Source organism: Somniosus microcephalus, chromosome 5 (genome assembly GCF_052327205.1).
Source record: "Somniosus microcephalus isolate GS21.2 chromosome 5, FLI_Smic_1.0, whole genome shotgun sequence".
Taxonomy (NCBI): Eukaryota; Metazoa; Chordata; class Chondrichthyes; order Squaliformes; family Somniosidae; genus Somniosus; species Somniosus microcephalus.
The window spans coordinates 134,661,146-134,682,090 of NC_140991.1; the positions used below are offsets into that span (position 1 = coordinate 134,661,146).

Genomic DNA, 20,945 nt, shown 5'->3' on the forward strand with positions numbered 1-20,945 from the left:
AAGAGGCAGCAACTTGACAGGGCACATAATTTTTCCTGGTTGCCAGCGTTCGCAAGAGTGCAGAGCATCATGGATAACATCCATATGTTGCACAGATTGTTGAGTTTGGCCACCTCCTGTCACTGCTGTCTTTTGGAGAGGGGGCCCTCAAGTACCAAACTCAGCAACACTCCTTGCTCCACTTCAAGCAGTAGCATGTGCATTTTGCCAGCTACCAAAGGCGGGTGCTGAACCACTCTGAATTTGCTGTAGGCTTCATTTTGTGTCTCCAAATTGCTTGTTCTTTAACTATTTTTGCCTGGCACTATTATTTCCTCCCACCCCCAGCAAAGACAGACAGATACTTAAAATGGCATGGTGTGGGCAGGTTTGCTGGACCAGCTGGTCTTTTCCTGCCTGCCAATTTCGTATGTTTGTATGTAATCCACATTGAACCTTTGCACAGGCTGAAAAGATATTTGCCTTCATATGTAACACTTTAAGTGCATCCATCCTTTTAACTTTGAGCTGGAGCCAGATTTTATGTACAAGCATTAGGCTTGCTGCTGGTGCAAGACCAAAGTTGTGCTGGAAGCTTATGCTATCATTGAAATGAACTGTCCCCGTTCAGTGAACTGTAGATTGACTTGGACCTGTCAGCCAGGCATTCCTAGTACAGATGCTTGTGGGGCCATAAAATCAGAACTTTTATAGCTGTGGGTTACAAAGATATATGCTTGCATTTCTCTAATGCCCCTCATGTGCAGAAAGACATCTCAAAGTATCTTACATTAAGGAGGAAAAGCAACAGTGGGAGGTGAGTAGAAAGGTTAGGGAAAATGAAGAAAGTTAAGGTGGAACTGAACGCACAGTCAAAGAGAAGGTTTTTGAAGAGATTTTTGAAAGCTGGGAGGGAGGTAGCAAGGTCGATGGAACAAGGCAGCGAGTTCCAGAGGGCTGAAGCACAGCGGCTGAACAAGTGGCCACCAACAGTGGACTGGAAGATAACGAGAAGCCCAGTGGTGGAGGAGCTGCAGCAGGCCATAAGATCACTAAGATATTATGGAGCTAGGCCATGGAAAGATTTGAAAGGTAGAATGAGAATTTTGAAGTCAACTCGCTAGGAGCCAGTGAAGTTTGGAGAGGATGGAGTGATTGGAGTGAGGACTATGTTTTGGGTCAGAACGTGCGTTGGTGGCTTTGAGGCTGGTGGAGGATCGAGGCAGAGAGGTCAGCTATGAGAGTATTAATGAAGTTGAGGTGATGAAGACATGGATTAAAGTTTTGGTGCTGTGGGGGGTGGGGAGTACAGGTTGGGGTGGAGTGGGCATCATTCTAGGTGTGGAAGAAAACAGTTATTATAATGGAATGGATGTGGGGCTCTTTTTCATTCGACTTCATTTATTTTTCCTCAGCACTTTGAGCTATGATCTGCTACCAAATCTGTGTAGAAGTATTTGTCACTGTTGTTTAATAATGGTTACAGCCTGTAAGAGCTAATCAATGCTTTCAAATACAACAAAGAAGATAATTAAAGATGCAGAACCTGGCAGTTCTTCTGAAAAGAATGAGCACTATCGAAAAAAATCTTTGATGAATGTTGCAATTGTTGTGTCCGTGTGTTGATAGAGACACTGAAGACAGGAGTTGGTTTCACAGGTGTTTACTAAACAAAGTCTAGAGGGGAACTAACTGATACAACACAATATACAGGCTTATATAGCCCGAGTGGCCATTACCGGCATTACAGTACACCTGGGGCTCTTAAAGGCACATACACCACAATTCCTCCCCTTTTAGCCAACCAGTACATAATATTTTAAGTAATCATTGTTACAAGAAAAATAATTTACACATTGCTGCAGTTAATTAATTATAAGTCAGTCTCTCTGGAGGCTTCCTGACTCGGTCCGGATAACGCCTCGGTGGTGTAGTAGTTTCTGGTGGTGTAGTAGGTTCTTTTGGCAAGGCTGATTCGGCTTGAATGCCAGTGTCGGGTTCATCGGGTTCCAGTATCACCGGATCGGAGGTAGATATGGGTATCTCTACTTCATCATTAGGCGTATAGAGTTGTGGTGTAGGTTGTCCCTTTTCGGATGACTCTATGATTTGGTCAGCATGGCGCCTTATTATGCTTTCTCCGATGTCCACGGTATGCATCAGCAGTCCTAGTAGTGTGCAGATAGTTCCAGGCTGCCATTTCTCGGTACGGTAGTCCCGGGCCAAAACTTGTTGACCTATCTGGAAGGTTCTAGTTGGCCTTTCATTCATGCCTTGAAATTGCCGGTTCTCCACGTCACTTCGGATATTTGGCTTGATCAAATCCAGCTGGCATCTTAGGCTTCTATTGAAGAACATCATGGCGGGAGTTTGGTTTGTAACCATATGCGTTGCATTCCTGTATGCGAACAAAGAGTTATCCACCTTGTGCTGAAGTTTTATGCCTTCATTACCCATGGCCTTTATGGCCTTCTTGAAGGTCTGGACAAACCTTTCAGCCAATCCATTGGTGGCGGGATGGTATGGGGCGGACGTGTAGTGCTTAACCCCATTGTTTTTTAAGAACTTCCTGAATTCTTCGGACACAAATTGCGGTCCATTATCAGAACAGATCTGTTCCGGCAGCCCATTCCTGGCAAATATGGTCCTTAATACTGTGATGGTTTTTTCCGTGGTGGTGGAGGACATCTTTATTACCTCCGGCCACTTGGAGTGTGCATCAACCGCGATTAAGAACATTGAGTCCATAAATGGACCAGCAAAGTCGATGTGTACCCTTTGTCAGGGAGATGAGGGCCACTCCCATGGATGTAGAGGGGCTTGTGGTGGAGCGTTTTGGACCTTCTGGCATCCTAGGCAGCTCTTGGTCATTTCTTCGATGTCTCCATCGATACCTGGCCACCATACAAATGCCCTGGCTAGGTTCTTCATTTTCACTCCACCCAGATGCCCCTCGTGAAGCTCCTTTAGAACTTTATCCTGGAGTTTGGGTGGAATCACCACTCTGGATGCACACATCAAGGTTCCTCGGCACACTGACAGTTGTTCTCTTCTTTGCGAGAATGCTGGCAACAGTGGTTCGCCATGTGCTGGCCATCCATTCACTGTTAATTCGTAGACTCGTGAGAGAGTCGGGTCATTTCTAGTTTCCCTTTCAATGGCAGAATTTGTTACTGGTAGACATTCGACTATGGTAGAGTTGAAAATCTCCACTGGGTCTACGGTAGGTGCTTCTTCTACCGTGGGCAATGGTAGTTGCGATAACCCGTCAGCATTCCCATGCTGTTTTGTTCCTTTGTATTCTATGTTGTATTGGTGTGCCCCTAGAAAAAGGGACCACCTCTGTAGCCTTTGCGCTGTCATAATGGGAACACCCTTTTTAGGGTTGAATATGGAGATGAGGGGTTGATGGTCAGTCAACAAGGTAAATTTTTGTCCGTGTAGGTAATGGTTGAATTTCTTCACTCCCCATACCAGGCTGAGTGCTTCCCTGTCGATTTGGGCATAGTTACGTTCAGCTGAGTTCAATGAGCGTGACGCAAAAGCTATCGGCCGTTCCGAGCCATCAGGGAATTTAAGTGATAATACTGGTCCTACGCCATAAGGGGATGCATCGCACGCCAGTCTGATTGGCAGTGATGGGTTGTAATGAGCCAAAATTTCTTTGGACGTGATTAAGTCTTTGCATTTATGGAAGGCACGTTTACAGTCTTCGCTCCATTTCCAAATTACTCCTGTTTGTAGCAGTTCATTAAGAGGGTGTAGAAGAGTTGATAAGTTCGGTAAAAATTTATGATAGTAATTTATTAATCCCAGGAACGATCTTAATTGTGAAACATTTTCAGGTGCTGGGGCTTTTATGACCGCTTCAATTTTTTCAGGTGACTTATGCAACCCTTATTAATTATGTGGCCACAATATGATATTTGATTTTGGAAAAATTCGCACTTCGGGCGATTTGCTCGTAGGCCCCGTTCTCTTAGCCTAGTGAGCACCTGCTCTAAATTGGCAAGGTGCTCGTTGTCGTTTTCTCCTGTTACAAGGATGTCGTCTAGGTAGCATTGAGTCCCCGGAATCCCTTGGAGGACTTGCTCCATAGCTCTTTGCCAGATAGCTGGAGCGGATGCTACACTGAAAACCAGTCGATTGTACTGGTACAGACCTTTGTGTGTATTTATCGTGAGATATTTTTTAGAGGCCTCTTCAACCTCCATCTGTAGATATGCCTATGCCAAGTCAATTTTGGTGAAACGTTTCCCTCCAGATAGTGAGGCGAAAATATCTTCTATCCTCGGAAGAGGATACTGTACCGTGTGAAGGACCGGGTTTACAGTCACCTTGAAGTCTCCACAGATGCGAATTTTTCTCTGTTCTTCAGATTTATCATTCTTCAATGCTTTCTTCATGATTGGGACGATGGGTGTTGCCCACTCGCTCCAATCTATTTTGGATAATACGACTGCTTTTTCCAAATTCTCCAGCTCTGCCTCGACTGCTGGACAAACTGCGTATGGCACCGGTCTTGCCTTAAAAAACTTGGGAATTGCTGCATCTTCCACTTTTATTGAGGCGGTGATGCCTTTCAAGGTTCCTAGTTTCTCTTGAAACACTTCTTTGGCGTTGGCCAAGATGTCTTTTAATCGTTCAGTTATGACGTCATCCTCGTTTTTTTTCTTACTGGCCACCGTCAGTGCCTGAATGGAGTGCCAGTCTAAACGTATTTTCCTGATCCATTCACGTCCCAACAGCGGTGGACCACCATCTTGTAGGATGTATAAATACAACTTTTGTATTTCCTTGCCGTTGTATACAACAGGCACCTTTATTTTTCCTTTGGGGTATACTTTCTGCCCCGTATATGTTTTCAAGATAATGGATGTGTCTTTTAAAGGTATATGCGGAAATAGCCGCTCGTAATCCCGTCGATTTATGACGGTCAGCGCTGATCCTGTATCTAGCTCCATTTTAACTGGGGACCCTGCTATCGTGAGGGTAACCCAAATGGTCTGGTAATCATCTTTGGCAATTACATTATGTAATTTGAGACAGCTTAGTCTCTTGTTTTCGGAGTTGCTATCGCTCCTCTGGTCTTCGGAGCAACTGTCCGTCATCATTTGTACCTTTCTGTACTTTTCTTTATTGATTTTTTTTTCCTGTCCGTGGATTTTTTTTGTCCAGATTGGCATACCCGTGCAATGTGTCCAATCTTTCCGCATTGCCTGCATGCTTTGTCCTTGAACCAGCAGTCCCTCTGGTCATGGGTGGATCTGCCGCAGCGATAACATCTCTCGAAACCGTGTCATTTCATGGGTGCCGAAGTCCTGTGTCTTTTGTTGTATCTCTGCAGCTCCTCTTGCAGCCGCTTCGTATGATACAGCCATACTGAAAGCCTTGTCCAGTGTTAAATCTTTTTCAGAAAGCAGCCTTTTCTGTGTTCCTTCACTTAGGAGACCGCAGACGAATTTGTCTCGAAGATAATCTGCTAGTCCTGCCCCGAATTGGCAGTGTTTTGATAGCTTTCTTAATTCGGTGAGGTAATCAGCGTTACTTTCATTCTTGTGTTGATTTCTCTTGAAGAATTTGAATCGTTCCGCTATCAGCAGCGGTGTTGGGTTTAAGTGCTCCTGTAGGGTATCAGCAGTTTCTTTAAAATTCTTGTCCTTTGGTTTGGCTGGAGTGATTAAATTTTGTAACAGCCCGTATGTCTTTGCGCCCATTAGATTTAGCAGTACTGAAGCTTTTTTTTCATCTTCTATTCCATTTGCGGTGCAATATACCTCCACTCTTTCCACATATGTGGTCCAATCCTCTATCTTGTTATCAAAAGCATTAATATTGCCAGACTTAGGCATCCTAGAAAAAAAAATGGCGCTTCCCGCGCTTCTCTTTCTTTTCTGCATAAAAGATATGGCGCTTCTCGCGCTTCCCCGCCGCTGCTGCCAATGACAACGCTGTTTCCCGCGGTTTCCGTTCTTTTTATTTATTTATTTACAGTTGGAGACTCGTTCCCGCCGGACTCTCTCTCTAGGTCTGAACGCCGACCTGCTTGCAGCGCCGGCCGTCTCCCGAGTGCTCCCTCCCCGTCTGTTACTGCTTGCCTCTGCTTTCGCTGCTTGGCCTAGCTGCAGAGCCAGCCGCTGGAGCCCCAGCCCGACGCCCAGGAAGGATTATTGCAGTACCTGCCACCAGCTTGGCTAGCTGGTGAAACCACAGCTTTGTCTTTTTCTTGATTTTTCTTCAACTTTGGACGCCAGAGGAACCGATGTCCTTGAGGTGCTGCCGAATTGCAGGTAAGTCCGTTTCCAATTCGTCGCCACTGTTGTGTCCGTGTGTTGATAGAGACACTGAAGACAGGAGTTGGTTTCACAGGTGTTTACTAAACAAAGTCTGGAGGGGAACTAACTGATACAACACAATATACAGGCTTATATAGCCCGAGTGGCCATTACCGCCATTACAGTACACCTGGGGCTCTTAAAGGTACATACACTACAGCAATGACATCTACAAATTGGTTACATTTCTAAATTAACTCAAATGTGTTCTTGGGAAAGAGCTTCATCCACCGGGAATTAATATTAGGAAATCACAGGCGCAATCCCCTGAATTCCCATTAGGTGCTTTTGGAAGTTGAGGCTCCATTCAAGGAATGTGTATTTGAAAAATCAGCTTATTGGGGCCAGTAATGTGGTTTGTGTGCTGTGGTAGACGGACCACTGCTGTTTGGGTGCTGCCCGTAGCGATATGAGGTAACTTCACACTTTAATGTGTCAACTCATTTGCATATTATTACAGCACTCCTGGGGCACAACACATGGATCAAAATGGCACATTACCTGATACCAGCCACAATTAAAGGACAGCTGTTCACCCTAAAGCTATACTGCTACTGAGGGGTAGAAATGGGCGCAACGGGGAAAGGGCGATGAATGGCACCCTGCCAGGATTTTGTTTTAGAAGTCCTGCTGCAGTATGCACTGGAGGGAAGGCATAGTCTTTTTTTGGATAGGAAGTCCAACGGCCTCTGAAGAGCAGTGTGATAACAGCCCGCATACAGGCAGCAGTAAGTATGAATGTTGTTTACCCTGCGATCAGATTCTTGGTGCAGGTAAGGAAGAAATATTTGTGTCTTTGCAAGGTTACCAAGCTAAATGTGTTCACACTTTTAATTTTACAACATGCACCATGACAAGATTTCACTGTGAGCTTGGTGGACCCTTACAGAGGGAGAACACACAGTGCTCTGGTAACTGTTCATCTGCTTTCCAAACTCACAGGCACACCCATGTTATAGCAGGACATTGTACATTGCTGCCATGTCAATGTGTTTGCCATGTTTCCCATGAAATGCGTCAACACGAAAAGAGCAAACTTGCAGCCAACATTAAATTCCTCTGTGTTGGATGTTCACAGACTCATATGAGGTGGCTGATGGTTGGGGTCCTCTTCTGCCACTATTTCAGGCAGGTTTTCATTTCCACTGTTCCATGGCAAGGGACCTTTGCAGGCCGGGATTGTGTAAGGGGCATCGGTTTGTAATCACACTACAGGATACTCTCGATTTACCGGCACGCAAACAACCGGAAATCTCGGTTAACCGGCAAAATTCAGGAGTAGGTTCAGTTAAGTTTTTCTTCATATTAGTGGCCGTTTCTTGATTCTTGGCTGTGTAATCGGGGGTTCCTGCACTCATTGCTAAGCAACAGGGACACTTGGTCTGTGGCTGGGCTTCTTGCACCTGTTGCTAAGCAACAGGGAAGCCTGGATTTGTTGCTGTGTACGGAGCTCTCATACCTTTTAACTATAACTCTCTGTAATCCGGACTTTTTGATAAACCGGCACCACGCCGGTCCCGTCAGTGCCGGATAAAAAAAGAGTTTCCTGTAATACCTAGACCAGTCTGTCCTGCATGCCTCATCTGGTCCTATCCCTCTTCCTGTGGAACAGCAATGTGGTTGACTCTTAACTGCCCTCTGAAATGGCCTAGCAAGCTACTCAGTTGTAACAAACTGCTACGAAAAAAAATAATAAGAATGAAACCGGACGGACAACCCGGCATCGACCTTGGCACCGGTTACGGACTTGGCAATGGCACAACCAGCCCAGACGACCCTGCAAAGTCCTCCTCACCAACATCTGGGGACTTGTGCCAAAATTGGGAGAGCTGTCACAAAGACTAAGCAACAGCCTGGCATAGTCATACTCACAGAATCATACCTTTCAGCCAATGTCCCAAACTCCTCCATCACCATCCCTGGGTATGTCCTGTCCCACCAGCAGGACAGACCCACCAGAGGTGATGGCACAGTGGTATACAGTCGGGAAGGAGTGGCCCTGGGAGTCCTGAACATTGAATTCGGACTACATGAAGTCTCATGGCTTCAGGTCAAGCATTGGCAAGGAAAGCTCCTGCTGATTACCACTGACCGCCCTCCCTCAGCTGATGAGTCAGTACTCCTCCATGTTGAACACCACTTGGAAGAAGCACTGAGAGTAGCAAGGGCACAGAATGTACTCTGGGTGGGGGACTTCAATGTCCATCACCAAGAGTGGCTCAGTAGCACCACTACTGACTGAGCTGGCCGAGTCCTGAAGGACATAGCTGCCAGTCTGGGCCTGCGACAGGTGGTGAGAGAACCAACACGAGGGAAAAACCTACTTGACCTCATCCTCACCGATCTACCTGTCGTAAAAGCATCTGCCCATGACAGTATTGGTAGCAGTGACCACCGCACAGTCATTGTGGTGATGAAGTCCCGTCTTCACACTGAGAACACCTTCCATCGTGTTGTGTGGCACTATCACCATGCTAAATGGGATAGATTCAGAACAGATCTAGCACCTCAAAGCTGGGCATCCATGAGGCGCTGTGAGCCATTAGCAGCAACAAAATTGTATTCCACCTCAATCTGTAACCTCATGGCATGGCATATCCCTCACTCTACCATTACCATCAAGTTAAGGGACCAACCCTGGTTCAATAAGGAGTGTAGAAGAGCATGCCACGAGCAGCACCAGGCGTACCTAAAAATGAGGTGCCAACCTGGGGAAGCTGCAACACAGGACTACATGCATGCTAAAAAGTGGAAGCAGCATGCTATAGGCAGTCCTGCCACATCCAGTCGTGAATGGTGGTGGACCATTAAACAACTAAAGGGAGGAGGAGGCTCCATAAATATCCCCATCCTCAATGATGGTGGAGCCCAGCACGTGAGTGCAAAAGACAAGGCTGAAGCATTTGTAGCCATCTTCAGCCAGAAGTGCCAAATGGATGATCCATATCGGCCTACTCCCGAGGTCCCCACCATCATAGAAGCCAGTCTTCAGCCAATTCGATTCACTTCACGTGATATCAAGAAATGGCTGAGCGCACTGGATACAGCAAAGGCGATGGGCCCTGACAACATCCCGGCTGTCGTGCTGAAGACTTGTGCTACAGAACTAGCTGCGTCTCTAGCCAAGCTGTTCCAGTACAGCCACAACACTGGCATTTATCCGACAATGTGTAAAACTGCCCAGGTATGTCCTGTCCACAAAAAGTAGGACAAATCCAATCCGGCCAATTACCGTCCCATCAGTCTACTCTCAATCATCAGCAAAGTGATGGAAGGTGTCATCAACAGTGCTATCAAGCGGCACTTACTCACCAATAACTTGCTCACTGATGCCCAGTTTGGGTTCCACCAAGACCACTCGGCTCCTGACCTCATTACAGTGTTGGTCCAAACATGGACAAAGGAGCTGAATTCCAGAAGTGAGGTGAGAGTGACTGCCCTTGACATCAAGGCAGCATTTGACAGAGTGTGGCATCAAGGAACCCCAGTAAAACTGAAGTCAATGGGAATCGGGGGGAAAACTCTCCACTGGCTGGAGTCATACCCAGCACAAAGGAAGATGGTTGTGGTGATTGGAACTCAATCCTCACAGCCCCAGGACATCGCTGCAGAAGTTCCTCAGGGCAGTGTCCTGGGCCCAACCATCTTCAGCTGCTTCATCAATGACTGTCCCTCCAACATAAGGTCAGAAATGGGGATGTTCGCTGATGACTGCACAGTGTTCAGCGCCATTCACAACTCCTCAGATAATGAAGCAGTCCATGCCCGCATGCAACTAGACCTAGATGACGTTCCGGCTTCGGCTGATAAGTGACAGGTAACATTCGTGCCACACAAGTGCCAGGCAATGACTATCTCCTACAAGCGAGAGTCTAACCACCGCCCCTTGACATTCAACGGCTTTACCATCGCTGAATCCCCCACCATCAACATCCTGGGGGTCACCATTGACCAGAAACTTAACTGGACCAGCCACATAAATACTGTGGCAACGAGAGCAGGTCAGAGGCTAGGTATTCTATGGTGAGTGTCTCACCTCCTGACTCCCCAAAGCCTTTCCACCATCTACAAGGCACAAGTAAGGCGTGTGATGGAACATTCTCCACTTGCCTGGATGAGTGCAGCTCCAACAACACTCAAGAAGCTCGATACCATCCAGGACAAAGCAGCCCACTTGATTGGCACCCCATCCACCACCTTAAATATTCGCTCCCTCCTTCACCGGCGTACCATGGCTGCAGTGTGTACCATCTACAAGATGCACTGCAGCAACTCGCCAAGGCTTCTTCGGCAGCACCTCCCACACCCGCAACCTCTTCCACCTAGAAGGACAAGGGCAGCAGGCGCATGGGAACGCCACCACCTCCAAGTTCCCCTACAAGTCACACATCATCCTGACTTAGAAGTATATCGCCGATCCTTCATTGTTACTGGGTCAAAGTCCTGGAACTCCCTACCTGACAACACTGTGGGAGTACCTTCACCACATGGACTGCAGCGATTCAAGAAGGTGGCTCACCACCACCTTCTCAAGGGCAATTAGGGATGGGCAATAAATGCTGGCCTTGCCAGCGATGCCCACATCCCATAAATGAATTAAAAAAATCTAGCAGACCAGGAGATGGCCAGCAGCATATCCATTGATCTAATCTGGGCTGAGCTCAATTACACTTGGCTAACATCTGCACATAGTAGATGTAAGTTTAAGAAGGTATCAGTAGCTGCCTTAGAAAAACCCAAGGGCACCTTGAAATAATTAGTTAAATAGCTGAGTCAAATATTTTGAGCAACTACCAAGCAGACTTGTCTTTAAAGAACAGAGACCAGTTTTGCTGAGTGTTGCATCCACCTGCTCTTCAAGAGCTATGTCCTTATTATGGTGAGGGACCACATTACCATTTTTTTGAAGCCACAATGAGGCTGGTGTATGGCTGGTGCACTAGCTGCTTCCCCACATCAGTATATAGCACTGTGTGCTACAGGTGTACAGTAGGGTTCAGCACTAAGTAATATGGGTCACCTGCACCCATTGTGCATCGCATTGTTTGTTAATGAAATATATTATGGAAGTAGTAACGTTTCTGGCACACAAACTTCATACCATAACATAAGTTAACCTGGGAAAAGTTATTTTTAATTGGCTAAAGGGCCAAGGCCCATAGTGTAGGTTACCACCAAAATTGAAAAAAGTAAGAGGTGAGGTAAATTAGGAAGTAGTGATTAGGTGGGACCAAGCTTGGGTTTTCAAGGCCTGAAGAATGTAGGAAGTAGAGAAGACTGAGGAAGGTAAGGAGCTCGACTGTTTTAAGGTCCTCGAAAAGAATGGACTAATGCAAGAGACTGAGACATGTCTTGATTTCAGCGGGAATGTAGAGAGGATAAAGAGTATGTAGGACAGCATCTTTGCAGCTTAAAGGGAACGATAAGGGAGCGCTCGGAAGAGCACTGATCATAGTAATTTTGATAAAGTAGAGTTTTCTAGTATCTTATCAGAGGAAAGAGTGAGCTGTGCATTTTTATATCAGAAGGAAGGTACAAAGCTGCAGCAAAGACATTGAGTTTTTTTTGTAATGGAGGCTCAGATGACACATCCCATGGTTTAATACACAAAACTGAAATGGGTTAATCTGCAGCTGAGCGAGAACCTGTCAGAAAGGCAACTTGATGAATAGCTTTTATTAGTTCAGACTTTACTAGCCTTTACTATTTCTGCAGCACATATAAGCAAGTCGGCAGACTGTGGCTGCAATAGTGTCAGTGCTGCATTGCAGCACAATGACTAAGTCGAGGATTTCTGCAAGCACACATTAATAGAAGCTTGTCAGGAATAAACAAGCAATCCACAGTTCAGTGCCTAAATCACACTGTGTATATTTAAGATATTTTAATGCATGTACATGTATGTAAATCAGGGCTTTGGAGTGGTAGCTTCCATTTCTATGGTTGTTTTTCTCTGTCAGAGTAATAGATTCGCCAGTACAGCCTTTATCTAAGGCTAATTATATCCGACAATTTCGGCTCTTTCTCCGCGTGTGATTAGTTTATGCTTCACTGGCATGTTGTGCATTTCCAATATCTGTGCTTTTCAACCAAAAAAAACCAAAAGCCTTTGAGAAAAGGTGTTCATCCCAAAATATAGGATGTTGCTGGATTAATGCTCCCATCTTCTTCCCCATCCCCGCCCCATGACTATCGCCTGCTTCCACTTCTACATACTCAAACACAGTACTCAATTAGGCTTTGAAACAATGGGAGTTCACAAAGACTCTTTGCTGCTCTGCTGCAGTCATAAATACTTAAATGCACATCAGAGCAGACTTTCAACAAATATTGACACTGTGAATGCACCTGAGGAAATGAAGGCCAGTAGCATCAGAATGTTGATCACATTCATAGTACTGCATTTACCAATGAGAATACACTAACGAAAGCATATTACAAAATTAATCACTCTCTTTGGCAATGATTAATCTTTGATCTCTTCTGTTCTGGCAGATCAGCGCTATCAGAACGAATCCCACAGGTACCACATCAATCATAGCACACAAATAGGTCTTTCATATTCCTTTCTTAATGAATGGATATGGCTGTCTGTCTAGGATGAGATAAAATGATAGTAGCAGAAATCATGGAGAAGATTCTGTAGAAAGGTAACAATACGTGATTGTGGAACATTTTTAAATGTTCAGGCAATTAGTATTTAGTTATTAATGTCCTGTGGAGAGTATCTTACACTGTCTTGAAGATTCATCTCCCACTATTCTGAGAATTTTTTTTTCACCTGTCCTAATATCTCCTTATGTGGCTCAGTGTCAAATTTTGTTTGATAACACTCCTGTGAAGCACCTTGGGAGGTTTCACTACCTTAAAGGAGCTTTATAGAAACATAGAAGATAGGAGCAGGAGTAGGCTATTCGGCCCCTCGAGCCTGCTCCGCCATTCGATGAGATCATGGCTGATCATCCAAACTCAGTACCCCGTACCTGCCTTCTCCCCATATCCCTTGATACCTTTAGCTCTAAGAAATATATCTAACTCCTTCTTGAATATATTTAAAGACTTGGCCTCAACCGCCCTCTGTGGTAGAGAATTCCACAGGTTCACCACTCTCTGGGTGAAGAAATTCTTCCTCATCTCTGTCCTAAATGGCTTATCCCTTATCCTTAGACTATGACCCCTGGTTCTGGACTCGCCGACCATCGGGAACATTCTACCTGCATCTAGTTTGTCCAGACCTGTCAGAATTTTATAAGTTTCGATGAGAACCCCTCTCATTCTTCTAAACTCCAGCGAATATAAGCCCAATCGACCCAATCTCTCCACATACGTCATTCCTGCCATCCCAGGGATCAACCTTGTGAATCTTCGCTGAACTCCTTCCATAGCAAGAACATCCTTCCTCAGATAAGGCGACCAAAACTGCACACAGTACTCAAGGTGTGGTCTCACCAAGGCCCTGTACAACTGCAGCAGGACATCCTTGCTCCTGTATTCAAACCCTTTCGCTATGAAGGCCAACATACCATTTGCCTTCTTCACCACCTGCTGCACCTGCATGCTTACCTTCAGCGACTGGTGCACAAGGACACCCAGGTCTCGTTGCACTTCCCCTTCTCCCAATCTATTGCCATTCAGATAATAGTCTGCCTTTCTGTTTTTGACACCAAAGTGGATAACCTTGCATTTATCCACGTTATATTGCATCTGCCACGCTTCTGCCCAATCACCCAACCTGTCCAAATCATCCTGGAGTTTCTCGGTATCCTCCTCGCAGCACACACGCCCACCCAGCTTTGTGTCGTCTGCAAACTTGGAGATATTACATCTAGATCATTAATGTATATTGTGAATAGCTGGGGTTCAAGGACCGATCCCTGCGGTACCCCACTAGTCACTGCCTGCCACTCGGAAAAAGACCCGTTAATTCCTACTCTCTGCTTTCTGTCCGCCAACCAGTTCTCTATCTTTAACTTTACACGCTAATCTCTTATGCGGGACCTTATCGAAAGACTTTTGAAAGTCCAAATACACCACATCTACTGGTTCTCCCTTATCTATTTTCCCAGTTACATCCTCAAAAAACTCCAGTAGATTAGTCAAGCACGATTTACCTTTTGTAAATCCATGTTGACTTTGTCCGATCCTGTCACTGTTTTCCAAGTGCTCAGCTATTACATCCTTAATAATGGACTCTAGCATTTTCCTCACTACTGATGCCAGGCTTACCGGTCTGTAATTCCCCGTTTTCTCTCTACCACCCGTTTTGAATAGTGGGGTAACATTAGCTACCCTCCAATCCATGGGTACAGTTCCAGATTCCAGCGAATTTTGGAAGATGATCAGCAATGCATCTACTATTTCTAGGGCCACCTCCTTAAGTACCCTAGGATGTAGATTATCAGGCCCTGGGGATTTATCGGCCTTCAATCCCGTCAATTTCCCTAACACCATTTCCCTACAAATACTGATTTCTTTCAGTTCCTCCGTCTCATCAGACCCTATGTTCTCCAACATCTCTGGGAGGTTATTTGTGTCCTCCTTTGTGAAGACAGAACCAAAATATGCATTTAATTGGTCTGCCATTTCTTTGTTCCTCATTATAACTTCCCCTGCTTCTGACTGCAAGGGACCTACACTTGATTTCACTAATCTTTTTCTCTTCACATATCTATAAAAGCTCTTACATCAGTTTTTATGTTCCCTGCAAGCTTACTTTCATATTCTATTGTCCCCTTCTTAATTAATCCCTTTGTCCTCCTTTGTTGAATCCTAAACTGCTCCCAATCCTCAGGGTTACTGTGGTGTATGTGCCTTTAAGAGCAATTATGGTGTATGTGCCTTTAAGAGCCCCAGGTGTGCGTAATGCCAGTAATTGCCACTTGGGCTATATAAGCCTGTGTATTGTGTATATCCTTTAGAAACCCCCCCCCATACTTGCTTAGTAAATACCTATGAACCAACTCCTGTCTTCAGTGTCTTCATCTACACACGGACACTACAGTGGCGACGAAGTGGAAACGGACTTACCTACAATTCGGCAGCACCTCAAGGACATCGATTCCTCCAGCGTCCAGAAGACTCAAGGAAGTAAGAGAAACTGTGGTTTCACCAGCTGGCCAAGCTGGTGACAGGTACTGCGCTAATCCTTCCTGGGCGTCAGGCTGGAGCTCCAGCGGCGGGCTCTACAGCTGAGACAGGCAGCGAAATCGGAGGCAAGCAATAACGGACTGGGAGGGTGCACTCGAGAGACGGCCGGCGCGGCAAGCAGGTCAGCGTTTAGACCTCCGTCGGGAACGAGTCTCCAACAGTGAATAAACAGAAACCACAGTAAAACAGCGTTGTTATCGGTAGCAGCGGTGGGAAAGCGCGGGAAGCGCCATATCGTTGCTACAGAGAGAAAAAAAAAAGCGCGGGAAGCGCCATATCTTTTCTGAAATGCCTAAATCTGGTAATATTGAGGCTTTTGATGGCGAAATAGAAGATTGGACCACATACGTGGAAAGAGTAGAGGTTTATTGCACTGCAAATGGAATAACAGATGAAAAAAAAGCTTCAGTACTTCTGAACTTAATGGGTGCGAAGACATACGGGCTGTTACGAAATTTAATCACTCCAGCCAAACCAAAGGACAAGACTTTTAAAGAAATTGTTGATACCCTGCAGGAGCATTTAAACCCAACACCGCTGCTGATAGCGGAACGATTCAAGTTCTTCAAGAGAAATCAACACAAGAATGAAAGTAACGCTGATTACCTAAACGAATTTAGAAAGCTATCAAAGTACTGCCAATTCGGAGCAGGACTATCGGATTATCTTTGAGACAAATTTGTTTGCGGTCTCTTAAGTGAAGGAACACAAAAAAGACTGCTTTCTGAAAAAGATTTAACATTGGACAAAGCTTTCAGTATGGCTGTATCATACGAAGCAGCAGCAAAAGGAGCTGCAGAGATACAACAAGAGACACAGGACTTCGGCACCCATAAAATGACACAGGAGTTCGGAAGATGTTATCGCTGCGGCAGATCCACCCATAACCAGAGGGACTGCTGGTTCAAGGGCAAAGCATGCAGGCAATGTGGTAAGATTGGACACATTGCACGGGTATGCCAATCTGGACAAAATAAATCCACTGACAGAAAACAAAAAATCAATAAAGAAAAGTACAGGAAGGTACAAATGATGACGGACAATAGCTCCGAAGACCAGAATAGCGATAGCGACTCCGGAAACAAGAGACTAAGCTGTCTCAAATTACATAATGTACTTGCCAAAGAGGATTACCAAACCATTTGGGTTACCCTCACAATAGCAGGGTCCCCAGTTAAAATGGAGCTAGATACAGGATCAGCTCTAACCGTAATAAATCGACGAGATTACGAGAGGCTATTTTCGCATATACCTCTAAAAGACACATCCATTATCTTAAAAACATATACGGGGCAGAAAGTCTACCCCAAAGGAAAAATAAGGGTGCCTGTGGTATACAACGGCAAAGAAATACAAAAGTTGTATTTATACATTCTACAAGATGGTGGTCCACCGTTGTTGGGACGTGAATGGATAAGGAAGATACGTTTAGACTGGCACTCCATTCAGGCACTGACAGTGACCAGTAAGGAAAAAAACAATGATGACATCATACCTGAACGATTAAAAGACATCTTGGCCAACGCCAAAGAAGTGTTTCAAGAGAAACTAGGAACCTTGAAAGGCATCACTGCCTCAATAAAAGTGGAAGATACAGCAATTCCAAAATTTTTTAAGGCAAGACCGGTGCCATACGCAATACGTCTGGCAGTCAAGGCAGAGCTGAAGAATTTGGAAAAGGCAGGCGTATTATCCAAAATAGATTGGAGCGAATGGGCAACACCCATCGTTCCAGTCATGAAAAAAACATTGAAAAATAACTCTGAGGAACAGAAAAAAATTCGCATCTGTGGGGACTTTAAGGTGATTGTAAACCCGGTCCTTCACACAGTACAGTATCCTCTTCCGAGGATAGAAGATATTTTCGCCTCACTATCCGGAGGGAAACGTTTCACAAAAATTGACTTGGCACAGGCATATCTACAGATGGAGGTTGAGGAGACCGCTAAAAAGTATCTCACAATAAACACACACAAAGGCCTGTACCAGTACAATCGACTGGTTTTTGGAATAGCATCAGCTCCAGCTATCTGGCAAAGAGCTATGGAGCAAGTCCTGCAAGGGATTCTGGGGACTCAATGCTACCTAGACGACATCCTTATAACAGGAGAAAATGACAACGAGCACCTTGCCAATTTGGAGCAGGTGCTCACTAGGCTGAAAGAACGGGGCCTACGAGCAAACCGCCCCAAGTGCGAATTTTTCCAAAATCAGATATCATATTGTGGCCACATAATTAATAAGGAAGGGTTGCATAAGTCACCTGAAAAAATTGAAGCAGTTATAAAAGCCCCAGCACCTGAAAATGTTTCACAATTAAGGTCATTCCTGGGATTAATAAATTACTATCATAAATTTTTACCGAACTTATCAACTATTCTACACCCTCTTAATGATCTTCCACAGACAGGAGTGATTTGGAAATGGAACGAAGACTGTAAACGTGCCTTCCATAAATGTAAAGACTTAATCACATCCGAGAAAATTTTGGCTCATTACAACCCATCACTACCAATCAGACTGGCGTGCGATGCATCCCCTTAAGGCATAGGAGCGGTATTGTCCCATAGATTCCCTGATGGTTCGGAACGGCCGATAGCTTTTGCGTCACGCTCATTGAACTCAGCTGAGCGTAACTATGCCCAGATAGACAGGGAAGCACTCAGCCTGGTATGGGGAGTGAAGAAATTCAACCATTACCTACACGGACAAAAATTTACTTTGCTGACTGACCATCAACCCCTCATCTCCATATTCAACCCTAAAAAAGGTGTCCCCATTATGACGGCACAAAGACTACAGAGGTGGTCCCTTTTTCTAGGGGCACGCCAATACAACATTGAATACAAAGGGTCAAAACAGCATGGGAATGCTGACGGTTTATCACGCCTACCGTTGCCAACGATAGAAGAGGCACCTACAGTAGACCCAGTAGAGATATTCCACTCTACCATAGTGGAATGTCTACTGGTGACAAATTCTGCCATTGAAAGGGAGACAAGAAATGACCCTACTCTCTCACGGGTCTACGATTTAACAGTGAAGGGATGGCCAGCACATGGCGGACCACTGTTGCCAGCATTCTCGCAAAGAAGAGAACAGCTGTCAGTGTGCCGAGGAACCTTGATGTGTGGATCCAGAGTGGTGATTCCACCCAAACTCCAGGATAAAGTGCTAAAGGAGCTTCACGAGGGGCATCTGGGTGGAGTGAAAATGAAGAACCTAGCTAGGGCGTTTGTATGGTGGCCAGGTATCGATGGAGACATCGAAGACATGACCAAGAGCTGCCTAGGATGCCAGAAGGTCCAAAATGCTCCGCCACAGGCCCCTCTACATCCATGGGAGTGGCCCTCATCTCCCTGGCAAAGGGTGCACATCGACTTTGCTGGTCCATTTATGGACTCAATGTTCTTAATCGCAGTTGATGCACACTCCAAGTGGCCGGAGGTAATAAAGATGTCCTCCACCACCACGGAAAAAACCACCACAGTATTAAGGACCATATTTGCCAGGAATGGGCTGCCGGAGCAGATATGTTCTGATAATGGACCGCAATTTGTGTCCGAAGAATTCAGAAAGTTCTTAAAGAACAATGGGGTAAAGCACTACACGTCCGCCCCATACCATCCCGCCACCAATGGATTGGCTGAAAGGTTTGTCCAGACCTTCAAGAAGGCCATCAAGGCCATGGGTAATGAAGACATAAAACTTCAGCACAAGGTGGATAACTTCTTATTTGCATATAGGAATGCAACGCATATGGTTACTAACCAAACTCCCGCCATGATGTTCTACAATAGAAACCTAAGATGCCGGCTGGATTTGGTCAAGCCCAACATCCGAAGGGACGTGGAGAACCGGCAGTTTCAGGGCATGAATGAAAGGCCAACTAGGGCCTTCCAGATAGGCCAACCGGCTTTGGCCCGGGACTACCGTACCGAGAAATGGCAGCCTGGAACTATCTGCACACGATTAGGACCACTGATATATACCGTGGACATCGGAGACAGCATAATAAGGCGCCATGCTGACCAAATCATCAAGTCATCCGAAAAGGGACAACCTACACCACCACTCTATACATCTAACGATGAAGTAGAGATACCCATATCTACCTCCGATCCGGTGATACTGGAGCCCGATGAACCCGACACTGGCCTTCAAGCCGAATCAGCCTTGCCAGAAGAACCTACTACACCACCAGAAACTACTACACCCCCGAGGCGTTATCCGGACCGAGTCAGGAAGCCTCCTGAGAGACTAACTTATAATTAATTAATACAGCAATGTATATTATTTTGCATATAACATGTAATTAATAATTACTTAAAATATGATGTACTAGTTAGCTAGAAGGGGAGGAATTGTGGTGTATGTGCCTTTAAGAGCAATTATGGTGTATGTGCCTTTAAGAGCCCCAGGTGTGCGTAATGCCGGTAATTGCCACTTGGGCTATATAAGCCTGTGTATTGTGTATATCCTTTAGAAACCCCCCCCCAGACTTGCTTAGTAAATACCTATGAACCAACTCCTGTCTTCAGTGTCTTTATCTACACATGGACACTACAGTTACTACTTTTTCTGGCCAATTTATATGCCCTCTCCTTGGATCTTATGCTATCCCTAATTTCCCTTGTTAGCCACGATTGAGTCACCCTTTTTGTTTTATTCTTATCCCAAACTGGGATGAACAACTTCTGTAGTTCATCCATGCGGTCTTTGAATGTTTGCCATTGCCTATCCACCATCAACCCTTTGAGTGACATTCCCCAATCAATCCTACCCAATTCGCGCCTCATGCCATCGTAGTTTCCTTTATTTAAATTCAGGACCCTAACCTCCGAGTCAACTACTTCACTCTCCATCCTAATGAAGAATTCTATCATATTATGATCGCTCTGATCCAAGGAGCCTTGTACAACAAGATTGCTAATTAATCCTCTCTCATTACATAATACCCAGTCTAAGATGGCCTGATCTCTGGTTGGTTCCTCGACATACTGTTCCAGAAAACCATCCCATAAACATTCTAGGAATTCCTCCTCCACAGTATTTTAACTAATTTGGTTAGCCCAATCTATATGTAAATTAAAGTCACCCATGATGACTGCTGTGCCCTTACTGCATGCTTCTCTAATTTCCCTTTTAATGCCATCCCCAACCTTCGTATTACTGTTTGGAGGTCTATATACCACTCCCACTAACGTTTTCTGCCCCTTGATATTTCTCAGTTCTACCCATACAGATTCCGCATCATCAGAGTTAATATCCTTCCTTTCAATTGTGTTAATCCCCTCTTTAACCAGCAATGCTACCCCACCTCCCTTTCTTTTTTGCCTATCCTTCCTAAATATTGAATACCCCTGGATGTTGAGTTCCCAGCCTTGGCCACCCTGGAGCCATGTTTCTGTAATCCCAATCAAATCATATTCGTTTACCTCTATTTGCGCAGCTAATTTATCCACCTTGTTCCGAATGCTCCTT

The 20,945-nt window shown here is 45.3% G+C and overlaps 1 protein-coding gene and 1 long non-coding RNA gene across 2 annotated transcripts in view; one reads left to right on the forward strand and one right to left on the reverse strand.

Annotated features, from left to right (window-relative positions):
• The window catches only part of gabbr2 (gamma-aminobutyric acid (GABA) B receptor, 2), a 1,824,974-nt gene that overhangs the window by 317,211 nt on the left and 1,486,818 nt on the right, over window positions 1-20,945 (forward strand). The gene's annotated exons all lie outside the window — the stretch shown is intronic.
• LOC147117346 (uncharacterized) overlaps window positions 1-20,945 on the reverse strand; it is a 104,671-nt gene that overhangs the window by 19,533 nt on the left and 64,193 nt on the right. The gene's annotated exons all lie outside the window — the stretch shown is intronic.